The sequence below is a fragment of the Podarcis gaigeae genome (assembly GCF_964106915.1).
Source record: "Podarcis gaigeae genome assembly, chromosome: 9".
NCBI lineage: Eukaryota > Metazoa > Chordata > Lepidosauria > Squamata > Lacertidae > Podarcis > Podarcis gaigeae.
Window position 1 is genome coordinate 51,885,722 of NC_139685.1, and position 17,546 is coordinate 51,903,267.

The following is a 17,546-nucleotide window of genomic DNA, read 5'->3' on the forward strand; positions in this document are numbered from 1 at the left end:
GAGTTGGTCATGACTGGACCTAATGGTCAGGGGTCCCATTACCTTTACTTACATGGGATTTGGGGGGGGGAGTGGTCTGCTAAAGTGGTCAAATGAGTTTTTCTAAAATAAATAGCTTAGCTGGGTCTGTTAAGTATCTTCTTCGTAATGGGTTATCACAGAAACTATTAGATAAGGCATAAAGGTATTTCTGGAAGTTGAACCAATCCTGGGTGGAGGTGGTAACTGTGAGGTATCTGTGTTGGTATGAGAACAAAGGATCGCCAGTTTAGGGAATGGATCTGAAAAGAGACAGCGAGGCCAATCTTGCACTCTATGCTGGATCCAATTCTACAGCAATACAGGGCCCCCAACCCCTAATAGGGAGCAGAGGCTGTGGGAATGTTAATGCTGTGAACTTGGTGGCCAGAAGTTGTGGCTAACCTGGCAACCTACTTCTATCGGCTTACCTGGACTGACTCTTCATCCAGATTGGCAATGATGGCAGCAGTGGATTCCCAGGCCAGCTTGCTGCTAGTTGTGATGTTGCATAACAGTCCTCTGAACCCCTTCTTTGCAGAAAAACAAAGAACACACAGGGAATAGGCAAATTACAGGACGTTCCTAGTGAGACAAGAGGGCTCTAATGCATGGGCGTGGACAAGTGGGGCAGGGAGGGGCAAGTGCCCTCCCATCAATAAAAATCAATATAAATCAATATAGCTAACTGAGGTTCTGCCCCCTCCAACAAAAGACTTGCCCCCCCCCAACAAAAGTCCTGGCTACACCCATGCTCTGATGGAGCAATTGCCTGTCTGTAGCGGAGAAGCTGTAGTATTGCAAAGATGTGCATTTGGCTGCATACCAGGAATGTTAAACCCTTGGCAAAGGCTGAGGGTTAAAGGGAAGAACTGAGAAATGTAGGTTTAATTTGTTCCTATCTGATGTAGGGTTGCCATATTTCAAAAAGTGAAAATCCAGACGCAAAAAAATTATAAGCTTTTTTTGGCAAAGTTTCCATAATAAAGTTTCCATAATAAAAGACAAAAGTGGAAAGGACCTAACAGAAGCAGAAGACATGAAGAAGAGGTGGCAAGAATACACAGAGGAACTATACAAGAAAGAAATGGATGTCTCGTACACCCCAGGTAGTGTGGTTGCTGACCTTGAGCCAGACATCCTGGAGAGTGAAGTCAAATGGGCCTTAGAAAGCACTGCTAATAACAAGGCCAGTGGAAGTGATGATATTCCAGCTGAACTATTTAAAATTTTAAAAGATGATGCTGTTAAGGTGCTACACTCAATATGCCAGCAAATTTGGAAAACTCAGCAGTGGCCAGAGGATTGGAGAAGATCAGTCTGCATCCCAATCCCAAAGAAGGGAAGTGCCAAAGAATGCTCCAACTACCGCACAATTGCACTCATTTTACACGCTAGCAAGGTTATGCTTAAATTTCTACAAGGCAGGCTTAAGCAGTATGCGGACCGAGAACTCCCAGAAGTGCAAGCTGGATTCGAAGGGGCAGAGGAACCAGAGACCAAATTGCAAACATGCGCTGGATTATGGAGAAAGCTAGAGAGTTCCAGAAAGACATCTACTTCTGCTTCATTGACTATGCAAAAGCCTTTGACTGTGTCGACCACAGCAAACTATGGCAAGTTCTTAAAGAAATGGGAGTGCCTGATCACCTCATCTGTCTCCTGAGAAATCTCTATGTGGGACAAGAAGCTACAGTTAGAACTGGATATGGAATAACTGATTGGTTCAAAATTGGGAAAGAAGTACGCCAAGGCTGTATATTGTCTCCCTGGTTATTTAACTTATATGCAGAATTCATCATGCGAAAGGCTGGGCTGGATGAATCCCAAGCTGGAATTAAGATTGCCGGAAGAAATATCAACAACCTCAGATATGCAGATGACACAACCTTGATGGCAGAAAGTGAGGAGGAATTAAAGAACCTTTTAATAAGGGTGAAAGAGGAGAGCGCAAAATATGGTCTGAAGCTCAACATCAAAAAAACGAAGATCATGGCCACTGGGCCCATCACCTCCTGGCAAATAGAAGGGGAAGAAATGGAGGCAGTGAGAGATCTTACTTTTTTGGGCTCCATGATCACTGCAGATGGTGACAGCAGACACGAAATTAAAAGACTCCTGCTCCTTGGGAGAAAGGTGATGGCAAACCTAGACAGCATCTTAAAAAGCAGAGACATCACCTTGCCGACAAAGGTCCGTATAGTTAAAGCCATGGTTTTCCCAGTAGTGATGTATGGAAGTGAGAGCTGGACCATCAAGAAGGCTGATCGCCGAAGAATTGATGCTTTTGAATTATGGTGCTGGAGGAGACTCATGGAGTCCCATGGACTGCAAGAAGATCAAACGTATCCATTCTTAAGGAAATCAGCCTGAGTGCTCACTGGAAGGACAGATCCTGAAGCTAAGGCTCCAATACTTTGGCCAGCTCATGAGAAGAGAAGACTCCCTGGAAAAGACCCTGATGTTGGGAAAGATTGAGGGCACAAGAAGAAGGGGACGACAGAGGACAAGATGGTTGGACAGTGTTCTCGAAGCTACAAACATGAGTCTGACCAAACTGTGGGAGGCAGTGGAAGACAGGAGTGCCTGGCGTGCTCTGGTTCATGGGGTCACAAAGAGTCAGACACGACTAAATGACTAAACAACAAGAACAACAATCTGATGTAGGGTTGCCATATTTCAAAAAGTGAAAATCCAGAAGCAAAAAAATTATAAGCTTTTTTTGGCAAAGTTTCAGCAAATTCTGTGCATATGGTAAGCCCATGATGGGAGATGGGCTTGATGAAGTTATCTTTCCCTCCCCTTGGTGATATCAGTAGCATATTCGCTCCTCTGCCTTCCCTTGAAACACTTCCTTTTCAAGAGCATAAGAGAATTTTGAGGCCAGGAGGACAAGACAACTCCTGCCACACTATCTCAGCCTTGATGGCCAGTTTAGTGAAGACACAAGGAAGCTGTAAGGCCAAATGAGAGAAGTTGGTCATTTGATAAAAGAGTACAAAGGGTACACAAGGGAAAGAAGATACCACCAGCACTACCACTACCACATATTTCTATCCCACTCTTCTCCCAATAAGGACAGATTACAAAAGGAGGGGAGGGAGAACCAATAAAGCATTCCAAAACTGTATCTTTTGTTCTAATGGCCACATCAGGACATTCTGCTCTGCTGGAGGCAGAATCTAACCGGGGAGAGAGAAATAAACATGCTGTTCTGATCACAGCTATCCATTAATGGAAAAACTAAAATGTGAAGAGGGGGAAAAAAGAAAGAATGCCAGAAATCACATGCCTGTACGTTGCAGCTTTTAGCTGAGCCCTAAAAGAAATAAATATATTATTAGAGGGCATACATTACTATCCGAATGAGTGCTTGTAGGGGTACACTTTTAGAAGAAGGCATTCATATTTCCTAGTACTCAAGTATCCTTTTCTAGTTCAGTTGTGTTGTAAGGAGTTCTGCAGGATGGCAAACCTACACCATCAGTGCTCCAAGGAGCTCTTCTTCTTCTTCTTTGGCGATCACTCATAGCGGAGTAAGATTGTCTTCCATAAACATGGTTTTAACAATGAGTCCGTAAGTGACTGTGGAGGCCAATTCTGGATCCACACGTCCTTCCACAGTGGGGACAACTCCGGGCGGGAGTTGATCATGGTGTGGATTTGCCAAGCGTGCCTTCCTCTTAGCATGTTTCTCCCTTGCGTCCTGAGTTTGAGTGTCTTCAAAGCCCATGACACGTTTGGTAAAGGCTGTTCTCCAACTGGAGCTCTCACAGGCCAGTGTTTCCCAGTTGTCAATGTTTATACTACATTTTTTAAGATTTCCCTTGAGACAGTCTTTAAACCTCTTTTGTTGACCACCAACATTATGCTTTCCATTTTAAAGTTTGGAATAGAGTAGTTGCTTTGGAAGACGATAACCAGGCATCCACACAACATGACCAGTCCAACGCAGTTGATGTTGAAGAATCATTGCTTCAACACTGGTGATCTTTGCTTCTTCCAGTACACTGATATTAGTTTTCCTGTCTTCCCAAGTGATGTGTAAAATTTTTTCGGAGACATCGTTGATGGAATCTTTCGAGGAGTTGGAGATGGTGTTTATAAGTGGTCCATGTTTCACAAGCATATAGTAAGGTTGGTAGTACAATAGCTTTGTAAACGAGCATTTTGGTTTCCCTGCAAATGTCCTCAAACACTCTGCACTTCAATCAGGAGAAAGCCACACTCGCAGAGCTCAGGCAATGCTGGATTTCGGCATCAGTGTTGGCCCTTGTGGAAAGATAACTGCCTAGGTAGGAGAAGTGATTGACATTTTCCAACGTTACACCATTGAGTTGGATTTGTGGCGCAGGCAGAGTTAAATTGTGGTACTTCTAGACAGGAGCAAGAAGCCAGAACCTGCTTTGGCATAGAAGGAGATTTATACTTTTGCCTGGGCTATTCCTCACCCTGAAGCATGAGGGGCTGAATCCGTACTGTGTTACACACTGGAGTTGCTATGATTTATGGGATTTACTTACCTAAAGGACTGACTATCACCCATTAATCTACAAGGAGTGAAATATAAATATTCTGGCATGATCCTGTATTTTGACAAGCTACATCTGAGCAAAGAACACTGTTGTACTAAAAGAGCTGCAGTTACAGAAAATATCAAAATGACTACTGGACTCCCTAAGAGAGTGTTTTCCTCCAGAAAATAATGATAGGAGTGGGGGTGATGACTAAAATGGTATTTATGAGGGCCAAGATTGCTCTCTTACAAATCAACTTTATTACTTTTTCTACTTTTTCATTATTTTTTTGAAAAGCTGAACTCTTGAATAGTCACTCCCAAACAACTTGGTCCCAATGTAAGATACCATCTTAACTTTATTACAGTCCCTTATATAAGCATTCTTAGATCAGTAATAGCCTGGGACTGTTGTATAACTAGTACCTTGGTTACTTAGTGTTGACATGGTCTGTTTATATATGTGGGCCAAATTTATCCTTCATCTTTTGCTTTCTTTGCTCTCTGTTGCCCAAAATAACTGGAGTGTGTGTGTGTGTGTTTTGCTTTTAAAGAATTTTTATTCTTTACAGTGAAAAGTAGAAATGCCAAACCAGACAAGATATTAGAGAGCCATGGCTGAATCTCCCATCTATTTAAATGTTGAACAATATCTGCTGGTGTGTTTGTGTGTGCAAATTGGATCAGCACTATGGCACCAGGAAGAGGGTATTCAGACGCTCTCTGCACACAGTTTTTCTGATGTAAAATGCCTTCCAGAGCTAATAATTGATGCACCAGAGGAAACGCACAGATGTGACTGTTGGTAAGAGGTCTGGTGAGCTCTGCTTCTCTCCTCAGTTCTATAGGAACAATGGACTTATGGTAGTAGTTATTGTCATAGTAGTGGGGCTTTTTTCCCATCCGGAACTCACCGGAACTCAGTTCCAGCACCTCTCAGGTGAGCACCATTGCCATTATAAGAGAACAAGGGAGGCATTCGTGGTGAGTTCTGGCACCTCTTTATATAGAAAAATTGCACTGAGTAGTAGTAATAGGAAATGACTGTAGCTTAGTTGTTAACGATCTGCTTTGCAAACATATGGTACCCAATTCAATCCCTAGCATCTCTAGCTAGGGTTGGGAATTTTCCCTATCTGAAACCCTGAAAGCTACTGTGCCAGTGCAGACATAAGTGTGCTAGATAGGCCAATAAATCTGACTCAGTATGGCAGCTTTCTACATTCCTGCAAATATTTTTACATTGCATAAATAAATAAAAATAAGCAAAGTAAAAAACATTTTACTACAGATCAATGAGAACAAAGAACAATACAGTGGTACCTCGGGTTACATACGCTTCAGGTTACAGACTCCGCTAACCCAGAAATAGTGCTTCAGGTTAAGAACTTTGCTTCAGGATAAGAACAGAAATTGTGCTTTGGTGGTGCAGCGGCAGCAGGAGGCCCCATTAGTTAAAGTGGTGCTTCAGGTTAAGAACAGTTTCAGGTTAAGAATGGACCTCTGGAGTGAATTAAGTACTTAACCTGAGGTACCACTGTATTTACATTTAAAATACTGTAAACTCATTGTTTACATTTGATATACAGGCAATCTCTGAATTTCATGGGGCTGCGTTCCAGGTCACCACATGCAAAAGTGGAGCATTCATAAGCCCACTCCACCCCATTACACCCCTGCCCTGTTATGCCACCTTTGCTGGCAACTTCCGGGTCGCTGCAATGTGCTTGTGTGCGGTCACGTGTCAATTAGACACGTGTAAATCGGTTGTTCCCTGTATAATTTCTGATCCTGTTGCACTGAATAAAGTTTATCCATTTCATCGTATAGGTATCCTGTCTCTGTTGACCGCTTTTGAGTATGAGTGAGCTGTTTCTGTCATTATTGCAGATTGCCAGACCTTCCCATACCATTTTTTAATAAACAGTGTACAAGGTTGCCCCCACCTTTTTTGATGGGATTTATCCGTGTCCCATGTGGTGAGAGCTGTGAGCCCACAAAAGTAGACATTTTGTGGACTACACCAGTGCAGCACCAGCCAGACACTAAATATTCTAGAATGATGAGTACCACATTTATACATAAATTAGATTCATATAGCAGAAAGTATTTTGAAATAGTTTGGTATCCCTCATTTGTGCTAGTTGTTTTAAGCTTCTGCCTTTGAAACCCTCTAGCATAATGAAAGTAAACAAACAACAACCCCTTTTATGCCTATGGCTAGAGTGACTAGAAAGATTAACCCCTAAAGAGATTTAATATGTTTATTTAGATTAATCTGTTATTCATAATATTCATTATGTACCTAATTATCAGCTGAATGACATATGAGAAAAGAACTTTCTAGAAAAACAACTTTCTGGAATCTTCTGATTCCTCATGGACTCATGTATGAGAAATAGATTTCAGGAGAAACAAAATTGGTTTGTAAAACTGATCATGTGAGGAATAGTTTTTCCCCATCCACTGCAAATAAGTTTGGAAACTGCATATTTAACCCCTTTTTTTTGACGGGGAGACACTTTCAGTGCTATGTTGATTTTTTAGACTTTTTATTTAAGGATAAAGCTGTTAGTTTATATCATGGATTTTGTTAAACTTTTCCTGGGTGGCCATACTTTATATGGTTATCTTCAAGCAGAAATGATTCACTTTTTTTCTTACATAGTTCTGGAGGCTTTAACTTCCCCCTTTCCTAAGAATCACCACCTAGTCTCTCCAGGAATTTAATAACATATTTTTCTGAAGAGTGTGTGTGTGTGTTTTAAGATATTTAGATTCTCTGGTAATGGCAAGGAACAGCTGCATAAGCTGCATAGTTCTACTTTAAATCACTTATCCAGGAACTGCATATTTTTCTGTAAATGTCTGCCTCTCTTATCCACAAGCACCACCTTAATATATAGAAGCTCATCTCTTTGGTCACAGATGTTTAAAAGGGGTGTCCTCACTACCACAGTAGTGCTTTCAATGCACATCCAACACTTTCACTATTAAGCTAAACGGCAGTTTTCCTATCCAACTCTATGCCTGACCATCTGTTTTGGAAGGAGAAACGGTAAGCCGATACGCTGTCAGATGCAGGTTGGCCATCTGCATTTCAAGACTAGCAATAAGATGAACAGATTAGGGGTAGAGTTGCACATTGAGAATGGCAACAGTCCTCTATTTTTCTACTTGCCCTGCAACTTTGAATCCTTAAATGTTACAATTGCTGTACTTAGGAACTGATTTTCTCCATTTTGAAGTTGAAAGAAAAAAGAATGGGACAGTATATTAAACAAGAGTTGATGGATTTTGACAGATTTGGAGCTCAATCCAATGAGAAGTACTCCTGTTGTACAGGATTCATCAAAATGACTGTGTTCACGAACAGTTCATGAAGTGTTAAATGATGGCTTGGGGAGAGCTAGATTTACTAGAATGTGGGAAATTTGTCAATGTCAGTTTCTCTCATTTGCCAATACTTGGTTCAGTTTTCAACATTTCAAAATCAGCTTGCAACTTTTTAAAAAAAAAAATAATTTTAAATCGTCAATGAAATTCATCACCATTTTAGCGTGAATTTACCTTAACATGCATGTTTTTGTGTCTGCAATTTTTCCTAATCAGCATATTTTTTGCAAAACCTTTCCCCCTATTCCCCCCCCCCCATGGATATACCATATTTACTGGAATCTAACGCTCACCTTTTTTGGCCAAATTGTGTTGTGAAAATTAAGGTGCACATTAGATTCGCTGGCACATTTACATTCACCAGCAAATACTTTTTTGGGTTTCAAGGTTCTGAAAATTGAGCTGCACATTAGACTTGAGTAAATACAGTATACATTTATATGCACACTTTACCTGGACAGAGAAAAGAAATTAGCTCTTCATGCAGCACATTACCTCACTAGCACAGGACGCAGTGATGGCCACCAGCTTGTATGGCTTTAAAAGAGGATTAGAAAAATTAATGGAGGACAAGGCTATGTCTTGCCTCTACGGTCAGAAGAATTCTACCTCTGAATGGCAGCTGCTGGGCACTACAGCTGGGCAGAGTGCTGTTGCATTCATGTCCTGCTTGCAGGCTTACCATAAACATCTGGTTAGCGGCTGTGAGAATGGGATGCTGGACTAGATGGGCCTCATCCAGCAGGCTCGTCTTATGTTCTTAGCAAGATACACATTAAAGCTGACCCCCAAGAATAGCTAGCTTATTAAGGTAAACGAAAATCGGCCTGTTGATTCTGAAAGTAACCCAAGCCAGTACTATACCCTGGACTGGAATTTATGCTCCCACCTGCTATCCATCCACAAAATTATAATAACTGCCTTTGACTTATAGCAACTATCAAGAGTTCTGTTTAGGCTCAAGCGTATTTCTTCATCTTTGCCTTTCAAATCTGATTAGAAATATGATACCGAGGCTTTCTGATCTTCCCTTGCTTGCGTTTTTACACGGAACTTTTTAAACTGGTGGAATCCAATTCATTCTTTATTTTTAAAACACATCACCATAGATGCCCCATAACATTGGAGTAAGGAACAGGGTCAGGCTACCCCAACACCGCATGCTTGCCCTCCCCAACTTCTGTGTTTATAGCAGCACGAATATGTGCAGGGAAGAGTGCCTTCCACATATAGTTGTATGTGAAGGTTTCTCTGGTATCTAAAACCCCAAACCTGGGAGAACATTGGCCTGTGCAATTATATGTGTGATGACCCTCTCCCTACAGATGTTCATGCTATATGCATAGACATAAGTGGTAGAGCTCCTTGCTCCTATGTTGTACACCATAGCTAAAAAACCCAAGTATGGCCATATTGTGTGGCTTGTTTTTATAGCTGCACTTATGGGACAGGAACCAGTGTAGCATAATGTGCTCAGTGGAGAGAACCTGACACGCAGCTTTGCTCATTGTTTTCCCTGCAGCAATTCCCTTTGTGAGAGATGATGCCATTCTGTGTGGAAAAAGTGGTCCACTGCATCAGCAAACAGTGAGTGCTGCCAGGAAAACAAGAAGTACAAGAGTGTCACTTAGTTGAACCATGCCCATAATTTCCAGTCGTTAGTGATCAGGGCTAGCTCCATGATTTTGAGTGTTTGGCATCTGGCTGGGTGGAAGTTCTAGTTGCAGGGCATTAAGGTTTTTTTAAAAACAACAGCAGCAGCAACAACAAACAAACAAACAAACACATGGCTGTTATCACAAAAAAGCAGCCCCTATTTATCATGGTGGAGGCCATAAGGTGTTTTTTTTACCCACAATGCACTGGAACCAGAACTTCCAGTGCACTGCATTTTGTGGAAATAAAGATGGCAACCACAACTGATAAAGAATTTGGATTGGGGGGGGGGGCTTAGGCAGCTGTGACCTCTGCTTGAAGGTATCACCTGTAGGGTGGCATAGACTCGAGCATTTGCCAAAGCATGCTGTATGGTGGTACTAGAGCTGTGGCTGATCTTTTGAGTTATCCAACCTGCATCATCTCTTAAGGAAACATTTAAAATGTGGGCTAAGCAAGGAGGTTGTGAACGCTGAACTTAATGCACGTCCGACATATACACATTGAAGGAAAAAAAGAGAGGAAATGCTACACCCAGGGCACAGGTGTGCAGATAATTAGTATATGCTAAGCTATATGTATAGATGCAATAAATTACTGTAATTGAAGTATAATATAATAAAATATTATAGATACTAATAGACTGCAATAGAAATAAAATACGTCTCACCCAGTGGTGGCTGCTGCCCACTAGGCCTGGTGGGTCTGCTAGGGTCTCCCAAGGGTGTGGCCAATAACATGTCATGAGGGTGTGGCCAAGTTGTTCTCTGCGTGCTCCTTGATCACAGATACTGAACCATTGCAGTGCTGCAAGCAGCGAGCACCTAACCAGACAGAAAAGTATCTTATGGTTCAAAAGGGGTCTTTTCTGCTGGGACAAACAAGTCTTGCAACAGAAATCTCCTTTAAATAAACAACTGTCTTGTAAAACAGGACACACAGCCTGTGATGTTAACAAATGAGAGTGTTGGAGGTGAAATAATTAAACAGGTTACCCAATCAGGACCCAGGGGGGTGGAGTCAGAGGGACTATAAAACCAGTTCTAGGAGGGGCGAAGGAGGAGTTCGTTGGGAGTTGGGTGGTTGGTTGGAGTGGGAGTGAATTGAGATAGAGTCTGTGGGTAGGTTGAGTTAGTGTAGCGAAAAAAGCTGAGTCAGGAACAGTTAGGAGCTAGGAAGACAAGTAAATATCTGAGAGGTGGTTTAGTGAGTGAGAGCAAGTAGCGGAAGTTATAGGTCTGGATAGGCATCCCATGACTGTAATTGACTGAGACTGTTTATGAAACCACAGGCTTGTTAAACTGCAATAAATAAACCGAAGTTATGTTCCAATTTAACCCTGACTGGATTCAGTATTTTACCAGGCAGGGCCTGGGTGGTGGCAGTGAGAAATAAAGTGGTGGCACAGGGATCAATAGACAGTGAAACGTCCAGGGACCCTGTGTAATCGCCACATCCACACTTATTTGCACATTGCAAGCTGTTTCCTCCTTCACAGGAGATAACAGTATAAATGACACAAGCTGGAAAGTGCCAGGGTGCTCAGTGGAATTTGAACATCCAATTCAAGCATTTCTTTTTAAAATAACAACGATACCTTTCAACATTCCTGAATATTTGTAGCACTTTGGGGGACATTTGAAGCCTTCACTTTCAGCTAGCCACTGTGGATGCCGGGCTGGTTGCCTCTTGAACAGGCTTTTGTTTTCAATGTCCTCACTTTATTTCATCACAGGATTGGAGCAATGTTGGCTGATGCAGGTGTCTTGATGAGGGGGGTTGTTTTCCGCTTCTCTATTCCAGTTAACATAGCTTTAATTAGTGAAGTGACAACTGCTAGGATTGTCGTGGTCCAGATCAGTAGTGTTTCTGTCAGTGACTGTGCAACTGTTATTACACACCAGCATTTTGGGGCATGCTAGCAATTTGGACACATAAACCTCAAAGTCCTGCTGACATCCATGTGAATTGAATGTGAGTGGTAGCATGCAGGATTGCAACCCTTGTTGTTGTTTTTTTATGTATCCAGTTCTGGCCAAGCTATACCACAATCTCACTTTTTATTGGGAATAAAATGTGGGGAGACTTGCTGCATGCTTCCTTAAAATACAATCCTCTTCAAATGTTTCTTGCTTAGTTAGGAGTTGCACAAGGCCACAAACTCAAATAATTTCAGTGGACGATAGACAGAGTGAACAAAAATACCCAAAGCTCTAGTCAATAATTAATTTTAGAAATGGGCCATATTTCTGAACTGAGCAGGGACTTGAGAGGGGAAGCAGTACCACCTCAACGTAGGCACAACCAAAGGGATTTTTAAACCTTCCCAGCTCCCAGGAATGAACAACAGAGGCTTTGGCACCATTGTGCCACTCATTGCATTTGCCTGTATTTTGACTAACGCTTGGGAACCTGCATTTTCAGTGAATAATGAGGTAGAGCTCTTGCAAAGCCACTCTGGATCTAGCGAGTGGGAATAATAAAGGAAGAGATCTGCCCAAATTCCTCTGCTGCTGTTCACACTGACTTTGATCTATCTTGTGGCATAATTTGCTTTCTTGGAGGGATGGTGTTATTTTGATTAATATTTAAATCTGGGTGGGTTTCCTTCCCTGTCCCATTAGGCATTAGGTGATGTTTTATTGACCTGAGCTTTCTTCTGTGTTCAAAGGGAAATAGGCCTTTCTAAGGCCACTGCCCTGCAGTCTGTTTTATCATTTATGCTTCTGCAGCCTTCAGCGGTTCTCATGAAGCCAAATAAAACGAAGTGCTGACTGCATTTCCCAGCTCCCCCTCCCTCTCCAGTGTTACATAACATCTCACTATTCCTGACAGACATAAAAATGAGAGACGACAGCACAGTTGGGCTAGCCCTCCCTCAACTGACTGACTGAAAATCAAGGTCATCTTATATAGCATAATCAAAGTTAACTATGTCCAGCGACAGTTTTGGGGAAGGATATTCCAGAACTATGGGACTCATAAGGGCACACAGTACTCCCAAACTCTACAAATGTACTTATGAGGGTGGTAGAATCACCAACTCATTTTTGGGATGGATATTCCAGAACTATGGATCTCACAGGTGCACATAGCACCTCTCATCTTCACAAATTTATTTATGAGGGTCATGGAGCCACCAGCTTGTCGAAACTGCCCACCAGTATTATCTTCCTTAGCTTCTCAAGTATCAGAAAATTGCAGCAATCATCTTCCCCTTATTGGCATGTGAGGTTCCACTTTCCAGGAGATCACCTATAACGCCTACCCTCGGGAAGAGGAGGGAACTGAAGAAACAGTTCCTTTCTTATCATCATTATCATTTAATTTCTATGTCATATTTCCATACTTAACACCATGCTTAAGGCAGCATTACAACATGAAAAGATTTAAATAATTACAAATGTAACAAAAGTAGTCACAAACAACAAATAAAGCACATTGAAAAGTACACAACCATAATGGAACAGTGTGTGTGTGTACACACATACACACACACAACAATCCCACCTAAACAATACCCCAACCCAAGGGTCAGTTCAGCAGTCTCAGCTTCTGTAGTCGGAGTCAGTTAGTCAGGGCCCAGTCCTCCCAAGCCAGGTGGGGAAAGACCTCACAATCAAGACTTTAAAGTGGGATTGGGCCTATTCAGGAAGAATAGGTCTATCAAGGGCTACTCATCTTAATGTCCGTAAACTATGCTCCAGGATCAATGGCAGAGTGAATACAAATCACTGGGCAACAAGAAGAGAGGGCCATTGTTTTTATGTTCTTCTTATGGGCTTCCTATTGGTATTCGTTTGGTCCTTATGAGAAACAGGATGCTGCATCCCATAAGACTTTGGTCTCATCCAGCACAGCTCTTCCTATGATCTTTCAGACACTCATTTAATGCACATGGAGAAAAGGGTGGGAAGGTGGCAGTCTCCACTGCTGACCTGCTACATGCATCCATTCAGAAAGTTTGGAAAGAAACAAGAATTTGAACCTACATGGATGTTTAACGTTTTTCTACCATGGTGGCTATACTGAAATCTTAATAGACTTTTTATATCCAATGATACCCATTCCTTGTAGTATAAAGTAATATGTGAATGAACGCATATTAAAATATAAACAGAATATGGTATTTATATCACACTTTACTTTCCTGCTGAAAGCACTTCACATACATTATGTATTCTTTACAACCACTCCCCTGAAGGGTATAGCTATCCTCCATCTTGTGATAACTTATGAGACAAATATGATTTACCTCAAGCCATTTGGTAGATTTACATATGAGCTGAGATTAAAACGTGAACTTCCAGTTTATAGCTCTTGACAACGGCACTGAATCATCTCAACAATTTTCAACAACCAATGACAAATCATCCCATTGGCACAATATTGTAAAAATAAAATTGAGGCATTTAGAAGCATCCTACAGAAATGTTTCATACTCACTGACACATTTGGTTCGGATTTGGAAACGATTTTGGTTGGATTGCCAAGCGCTTTGTACAAACAATCATTTTTGGGGATTATTCGCTCCACTAGTGCTATATTTGGACTGGAAAGTGATCCTGGGTGAGGATGGAGAGCCATTGGGAAGCAACAGGACGGTCTCAAACAGATGACAGTATGTGCAAGGAAGGAGCAACTTAAAAGTATCTGGGCAAATTTCCACATTGACTCAACTAACACTTTTTCCCATGACATCACATTCAAAACAATCTCCATATTACAGACCATATGCTGATTAAAGAGAAACCCCCGCCTTGCAGAAGCATAGAAGAGCTTACGAAAGACTGAGTGTACCCCAGCTGCATGACTGACAAACTACGGATGTTAATGCAAACAATAAAAAAATCCCAAAGTATGCAGAAGAAGGAGCTGCCTCTGACATCTCAGCAAGATGATGCAAATCAAGAGGTAAGATTAAGCACTATACTGATATGCGTAGGTAGAATCGCTACATGGCAAATGGAATGAACAAAAATAAACAATTTACAAGAAAAGTAGGAAGAGGTCAGAATGGGTGATGCAGTTAGCAATCAGGATTATGTTAATGAAGGCATTTGAGTTCCTCATGTAAATAACTAGAAGATGAAGCCATAGTGCTTCGCCCAGTTCAGAAGGTCACACAAAAGTCTTAAGGAGGAAAAAATGCAGGAAAAATAAATGATACTGTTTTTGCAAAGAATCTTTCTTTCTTTCTTTCTTTCTTTCTTTCTTTCTTTCTTTTCCTCTTTAGAAATAAGAAATTTGAATTTAGTTTAACACTGCATAAGTATTAATAGTTCACTGTAACAGACAGCAGCTGACATAGTAATAACAGCATTATGCCTTAAGAAGAGCAGCAGAAGCATGGAAGTAGACTCTGTACAATTGTCCATTGATTTAGGCCATTATAAGAAAATATGTGGTAGAAATCATTGTCTGTTTATTAATTGGATTCTTAAATATGTTGCTATGAATTGTTTTATTTGTCCACAATCCACCCAAAGTTCCATGGGGATGATTTCTCACCCACTCATAAGTTCCCAGGACGGGTTACAGCAATTTATAAATACAATATTAAAATCAGTTTAAAACTACAGTCAAGAGAATAGGGATAGATAGACAAACAGACAGAAAGATAATGTCAAAGGCCAGGGTAAAGTATTGACTGTGTGCAAAACACTGACTGTTGCCATCCCTTATTCCAGACACCAGCCCAAGACCTTTCAGAACAGCAGCAGGCAGCTACACCAACCAGCTAATTCCCTGGTCCTGGCATGTGCCCACTTTACTGTGGCATACAGATCTCCAGGTGTGCCTTATGACTGGGAAAGGTGATGGGCAGAGGACAGAAAGACCGAGACAATAAGAAGTGGTGGGAATCCACTTCATCAGGAGATTTAAATGTCCCTGTGGCAAACCAAGCATAGCCTAAGACACTTGATTTAGCTGGACTATACCCATAGCCATGAGACTACAAGCTGCCTTTATGCTGGAAGTGAGAGTGATATTTTCATCTTGATTTTCAATCCATATCTCTGTTATTATGCCTCCTCAGACTCAGCTAAGCCCAAGGCCTTGTAGGTATCTTGCAGGGAGTTTTCATCTTCTGCCACCAAAAGCGGCCCCACTAGGTTTGGACTGGTGCCTTCTCTTTCTTGCCATTAGATTGGCAGATGGTTATGGGATCTGCTGCTGCAATGGCCACTTACCCAACTTAGGGATGAGCGGCAGTTATGGCCCGCCACAGCACCTCCACAGCGCCACTGTGAGCCGTGCCATTTTCTCTGTGGTCATTGCTGCTTCCCCAGCCGCTGCGGAGGCTCTCGGATCCCCGCCAGGCCCTATATTCCATCCAGCCATTCCACAGTGGTTGGCAGTCTTCATTCAGGTCCACTCCCTGGTTATTGCCTGCACAAAACAGGAGAGTTCCCATCTATTTTTCCAAGAGTTTCCTATTGCTGTGTTGGGGCTAGTTGGCAGAGTAGGAGAGAGATTTGGGTGGGTGGGTGTTACTATTTGATCTTTGCATGGAAATCCCAAATAATATACTTGGAAAGACCCTGTAAAATCTTCTGTCTATTTTGCTTTGTTTCTACCTTTGTTTTCTTTATGAGTCACAACAACTAGTTTCATGTCTCTGCTCCTTCTTGAATTTGCAGTGGTGCAAAGTTGGACATGCTTGTTCCTCTTAAAAATAGTAACCTCTCCACAAGGCTTGGGAATATAAGCTTATCTTGCTCACAGGGAGGCCAACGGAACATTGCCTATTAAAATTGCTAGTCTCAGGTGGAGCATTTAAATATAGTTCTGGCACAACAATAGGAAAAAATTAGATCAAAGCTTTGCGTATCCTCAGAACCAATGAGATCCCATTTAGTCTGCTAGCATAATTTGATAATCAGAAAGATAGTTTTGGTAGTAATCCCATTACAGAAATCTAATATAAATACCGCTAAGAAGTTCTCTCATGTTCAGCTGAAGTCCAGGATGATCACTGTTAAAATAATATGTAGCTGGGTTAGCTGCTTCCAAATCAAAAAGCAAAGATAGGTGAGTCATCTTCAACTTTCTGTTAAAGCCTGCTTATATTTTTCACATTTAGCTGTTCAGAGCATGTCTGTTAACTCTTGGTTCTTTCTCAGAATGCTTTACAAATCCTAGAAATATTTGTGCATAAATAATTTATCGTATCTTTCAAATACAGATTTTTCATAAACAATGAATTTGTGAAAACACCTTTGAAGGGTCTCACATTTGCTCTGCTCATTAAGATAAGAACAAAACACATAAGATTCAATTCAAATCTGTTGCGTCCTTTTGCACACAATTAGCAGTGTGCAGCTGTTCCATGAGTGCCACTCTCCACACACAGGTGGGCTATCAGTTTGCAGGAATGGGCGGTTGTGAGGAGGGAGTCAGCAGCAGAAAACGTCCTCAGGCAATAGGAGGCAGAAGATGAATGGATTGTGCCCACAGACTACAAGTAGAATTGTGAGATATTAAAGATGCTGATAATCTTTGATGTAGAACAAATAATTCATATTTCTTTTGCACCGTAACATCTTGTGACATTTTAGTCCCAACTGTGAAGCCTACGCTTTTTTGCATACTTTAAGGTGGTTGATGGAAATAAGAGTGAGGGAAATGAAGTCATTGAACTTTAACTTTAGGCCAATTTTAAAGTCCCTTGGTTGTAATCCTGTGTATGCTTCATGGGAAATAAGTCCCATTGAACATAGTTGGAGTAATTGTGAATAAGATCATATTGTACATGGTGGCCAACAGTGGAACTGGAATAGGAACTAAAGAAGGCTGCTGCTTATAACTTGCCAAGTAGATTCTTCTTCAGTGAATGATGTTAGATGAATTTGGCAATATTTGCTTCTTTGCTTATTAGGGTTCACTTCCCGTAACCACCCTTTCTTTTATCCTAGTAGCTTGTACAAATTGATAGATCTATCATTTGTACGAACAG

At 41.4% G+C, this 17,546-nt stretch overlaps 1 protein-coding gene across 2 annotated transcripts in view; it reads left to right on the forward strand.

Annotated features, from left to right (window-relative positions):
* Positions 1-14,218: 14,218 nt before the first annotated feature.
* Positions 14,219-17,546, forward strand: part of PDE5A (phosphodiesterase 5A) — a 119,202-nt gene continuing 115,874 nt past the window's right edge. The window contains exon 1 of one of the 2 annotated variants that reach the window (XM_083756462.1): positions 14,219-14,500. The gene's annotated coding sequence lies outside the window, so the exon portion shown is untranslated. The remainder of the gene's footprint in view (positions 14,501-17,546) is intronic. The other variant, XM_083756455.1, reaches the window with a different exon arrangement.